This window comes from Arachis ipaensis, chromosome B05 (genome assembly GCF_000816755.2).
Source record: "Arachis ipaensis cultivar K30076 chromosome B05, Araip1.1, whole genome shotgun sequence".
Classification (NCBI taxonomy): Eukaryota; Viridiplantae; Streptophyta; class Magnoliopsida; order Fabales; family Fabaceae; genus Arachis; species Arachis ipaensis.
The window spans coordinates 120183705-120189034 of NC_029789.2; the positions used below are offsets into that span (position 1 = coordinate 120183705).

The window sequence follows — 5330 nt, forward strand, 5'->3', positions numbered from 1 at the left end:
AAATTTGTTCGCGGGGTATGTGGCGGATCTCATATTCCCTGAGTTGTCCGAGCTGTTCCCTGGTTTTATCCAAGTACTTTTTCATGGTGGGATCCTTGGCTTGGTAGCTCCCTGTTATTTGTGAGGTGACTACTTGTGAGTCGCTAAAGATGATAAGCTTTTGAGCTCTAACCTCCCTAGCCAGCTTCAAACCAGCTAGTAGTGCCTCATATTCCGCTTGGTTGTTTGAGGCGGGGAACCCAAATTTGAGGGAGAGTTCGATTTGGGTCCCTTGGTCGCTTTCAATTATCACACCTGTGCCGCTTCCAATTTTATTTGAGAAACCGTCCACGTAGAGATTCCATTTTGTGGGGGAGTTCTGGGGTGTCTGTAAATTCTGCAATGAAGTCGGCCAGGTATTGTGATTTGATGGCTGTCCGAACTTCATATTGAAGATTAAATTCGGACAACTCGATTGTCCATTGCAAGATTCTACCTGCTAGGTCTGTTTTTTGTAAAATCCCTTTTATGGACTGGTTGGTCCGAACTTTAATGGTGTGAGTTTGGAAGTATGGATGAAGTCGTCGAGATGTTAGTATGAGTGCGTAGGCAAATTTTTCTATTTGTTGGTAGTTCAACTCGGATCCTTGTAATGCTTTACTAATGAAGTATATAGGTTGTTGCCCATTGTCGTCTTCTCGAACTGATGCTGAGGCTACTGCCTGACTTCCTACCGCGAGGTATAATATGAGTGGTTCTTCTTCTCGTGGTTGAGATAGGATAGGAGGTTGTCCCAAGAATCTTTTGAAATCTTGGAAGGCTTGCTCGCACTCGGTGGTCCATTCAAACTTCTTCCCTTTCCTTAGAGTAGCGTAGAAGGGGAGAGATCTTATTGCCGACCCGGCTAGAAATCTGGACAAGGCTGCTAACCTTCCGTTGAGTTGTTGTACTTCTTTGACACAAGTCGGACTCTTCATGTCGAGTATGGCCCGACATTTATCCGGATTTGCCTCAATTCTTCTTTGTGTGAGCATGAAACCCAGTAATTTTCCAGCTTCTACTGCAAAAGTACACTTTGCAGGATTAAGTCGCATGCCATGCCTTCTTATGGTGTCGAATACTTGGGCGAGGTCGGACAGCAACGTCTCTTCACTTTGTGTCTTTATTAACATGTCGTCCACGTAGACTTCCATAATTTTTCCGATGTGATCCGTGAAGACTTTATTCATTAATCTCTGGTAAGTAGCTCCCGCGTTTTTAAGACCAAAAGGCATGATGATGTAGCAATAGTTTGCTTTTGGGGTTAAGAATGAAGTTTTTTCTTGGTCGGGTGGATACATTGGGATTTGATTGTATCCCGAATATGCGTCTATAAACGAGAGGTATTTATATCCAGAGGATGCATCTACCAGAATGTCGATACTTGGGAGTGGATAAGGATCTTTTGGGCAGGATTTGTTGAGATCAGTGTAGTCGGTGCACATTCGCCACTTTCCATTTGATTTTTTCACCAAGACAACGTTAGCTAGCCATAGTGGGTACTTGACTTCTCTTATGAATCCTGCCTCCAGTAAAGCTTGTACCTGCTCTTCCACAGCTTGGGATCATTCTGGTCCGAGATTTCTTCGTCTCTGTTGTACCGGCCGAGATCCTGGGTAGACCGCCAACTTGTGGCACATTAATTTGGGGTCTATGCCTGGCATGTCTGCAGCCTTCCATGCAAAAAGGTCGACGTTATCTCGTAAGAACTGTACGAGTGATTCTTTTATGTCTCCTTTTAGGCTCGTACTAATATTGGTTGTTTTGTCCGGGATGTCTCCGATCTGGACTTTCTCTACTTCACCTTCAGGTTGTGGGCGGAGTTCTTCCCGCCTCTGAACTCCACCGAGTTCGATTGTGTGAAATTCTTCTCCTCTTCCTCTGAGGTTTAGACTTTCGTTGTAACAGCGGCGCGCTATCTTTTGGTCTGCTTTTATTGTAACTATCCCTTCTGTAGTTGGGAATTTCATGCACAGATGTGGAGTCGAGACTATTGCGCCGAGCTGATTCAATGTTGTCCGACCTATTAAGGCGTTGTAGGCTGAACTCACGTTGACCACGATGTAGTCTATCTTGAGTGTTCTTGACTGGTTTCCTTTTTCTAAGGTTGTGTGTAGAGAGATGTATCCAAGTGGTTGAATTGGGGTGTCTCCCAGTCCGATGTTTGGGTATGCTCTAAGTTCTTTTTCTTCCAGGCCGAGCTTGTCAAAGGCAGTTTTGAACAAGATGTCGGCGGAGCTCCCTTGGTCTATTAGTGTGCGGTGGAGATTTGCGTTTGCCAATATAATAGTGATGACCATGGGATCGTCGTGTCCTGAGATGATACCGGCTGCGTCCTCTTTGGTGAAAGTAATTGCGGGGATGTCGGGTGCTTCCTCCTTTCCCTCGACATGATATACTTCTTTAAGATATATTTTGCGAGATGATTTGGAGATTCCTCCTCCCGCAAATCCGCCGTGTATCATGTGGACATGTCTTTCTGGTGTACGAGGTGATCGCTCGGTTCGTTCGATATCTTTGTCCCTTCTTCTTTTTCTTTGCTCATCGTCTCGGGTGGCTAGGTACCGATCTAATTTCCCTTCTCTTATTAGTTTTTCTATGACGTTCTTTAAGTCAAAACATTTGTTGGTAGAATGTCCACGGATTCGATAGTATTTGCAATATTCAGTCTGATTTCCTCCTCCTTTTTTGCCTTTGAGTGGTAGAGCTGGGGGTATTTTTTCAGTGTGACAGACTTCTCTGTAGACATCCACAAGGGACACCCGAAGAGGGGTGTAATTGTGATATTTTTTTTATCTTCTCCCCATGTCGATCTTCCTTCTTTTTGGATTCCTTGTCCTTATCCCGGGAAGGGTAGGTGAATCCGGATTTTGCGATCTCTCCTAGTCGGGAGTTTTTCTCCATGTTGATGTACTTCTCTGCTCGTTCTTGCACTTCGTTCAGAGATTCGGGGTGTTTTTCGATATAGATTGGCTAAAAGGTCCCTCCCGTAAGCCATTGATGAGGCCCATAATGGCGGCCTCTGTTGGTATACTTTGTATGTCCAGGCATATTTTGTTGAATCTTTCCATGTAGTTGCGAAGACTTTCCCGATCTTCTTGCTTGATTCCTAATAGACTTGGGGTGTGTTTAGCCTTATCTTTTTGGATGGAGAATCTGGCCAGAAATTTCTTAGCTAAGTCGTCGAAGCTTGAGATGGACTTAGGAGGTAGATTGTCGAACCATCTAATCGCTGTCTTTGTTAAGGTAGTCGGAAAGGCTTTGCAGCGAACTGCATCTGAGGCGTCGGTGAGGTACATTCTACTTCTGAAATTGCTGAGATGATGACCGAGATCTGTAGTGCCATCATATAAAGGCATATCCGGGAGTTTAAAGTCTTTAGGGATTTTGGTCTTCATGATCTCCCTAGTGAATGGATCTTGATCCTTGCGAGAGCTGTCCTCATGGATGGATCAAGTAGCTTTGGTTTTGAGATCGGCTTCGAGTTTTAGAAGTTTATCTTCTAATTCCCGGCGCCGCCTTATCTCCCTTTGTAGATCCTTCTCAGCTTCTCGCTGATGTTGGGCTTCTTTTTCAAGTTGTTTTAAACGATCTTGAAGCGTCTCTAGAGCTCCCGGGTTTGCTGAGTTTTTGTCCCCGTTAGATTCCGGGGTATCTTTTGGTGTAGTCTCCGCATTTTTGTGCGGTGTTCTATCTTCTAGATCTGAATCATGGTCGTCGTCATGGTCGTCCGCCATGGTGATGGGATGACTTCCAGATTCCCCGACAACGGCGCCAATATTCCGAGGGTTACCTGAAACTATAGGTCAATCTCGGATGAGATCTTCTATACTGGTCGGAGATGACGTCTCCGGCTGGTGGATGGCGGCGGGAGTAGTCGTGTCCGACTTGTTGGACTGCTGCGTTGCTGATCCATTGTCACCGGAGGGTGGTGGTACCTGCAAGGGACTCCGATGCTTAAGTTAGCAAGGATATTAAGCAGGTTTTTAGTAGAATCAGAGTATGAGTTATACCTGGGTGCTCCAATGTATTTATAATGGTGTGGAGTGACCTTTTTAGATAAGATAAGTTAGTTATCTTATCTTATTTTATCTTTGGGTGAGGTCAGCTTATCTTCAAGGGAACCGCCCTTATCTCTGTAGTTTTGGGCTGCCTTTGGATTTGGATCGTGTTCCTCTATTTGGGCCTTTATTGGGCCTCTGTAGCGATTTGACCGAGCTCTTTGAGAAGAGGTCGGATTGTCCTGACCTGAAAAGGTCTGTCGACTTGTCAGTAGAACATCTTGTGTCGGACAGCTCTACCCAGGGTATGAACAGTAAGTAAACCCAAATAGTTCACGTCTTTCATTTTTTTCTTGTGGAAATGCATGCTCATTTGAAATGATGGTAATCTTTTTTAGATGGGTAAACTACACAAAATCATGACTTCCGAGGCGTACGGACATCTTCGGAGGTATATTCCAGGTGATCTTGCGGATTGGCCTGTTAGAAGAGGCCAGGGAGTTCCAAACTGCAACACAAGGTAGTATATATGGTAATCAGGAAATGTTATAGCTTGCAATGTGATACTAACACGTCAATAAGTTTATCCATTTTAGTGATAGCTCAGGTTTGTGGGTTATCTCCTGGCTCAACTCGGATGGGAAGTTTAATGCTTCAAACATCAGCGGGGTGGTGAGTGTATACTAATTAAATATAACGTGTTTAAGTATTATAACATTTTTGGTTTATATGTAAAATTATGCATTTGATATCAAATTTAATAGCTTGAAGATTCGAACATATGAGGGTTGACTGCGATATCTCTTGTTGGAGGCCCTTTCAACACCATGGCCAGCACCGTGAGGATCAGGGCTAGACAATGGCAAAGGCGTTCCATGGTCCAAAGCTGCAACAAAGAAATAGTTCAATGGGGACACATCAGTAGGGATCATGGTGAAGTAGGTCCTAGGTCTCATGATAGCCTATAAGCTCATGAGAGAAATAAGGTTGTCAGGGTCTGTACATGTCCTTGTCAACAGTTATTTTGTTTTGTTCTTGAACATTAAATTTCCTTTGTCTAGATAGTTTATGCCTTTGCATGAATTGTCCCCTGGTTATGAATTTAACATCTATGTTATCCTGTGTGTGGTTCACTTTAAATATGGGTCACTGCGTAAATTAATACTAATTTTATGGTTTAAATGACATGTTGCCCTAGTAAATTTAACTTCAGAAGGATAAACAAATGCAAACATAACCATTACATTATCTATTAACATTAATTTGATTTCCTAGCATGGATAAAATATATAAATATAAAATATACAAATA

The 5330-nt window shown here is 43.4% G+C and overlaps 1 long non-coding RNA gene across 1 annotated transcript; it reads left to right on the forward strand.

Moving 5' to 3' along the window:
* Positions 4430–5153, forward strand: LOC110262980. The gene is made up of 3 exons (XR_002347990.1): positions 4430–4539; positions 4616–4691; positions 4784–5153. It is a non-coding gene; the product is annotated as an uncharacterized LOC110262980 (long non-coding RNA).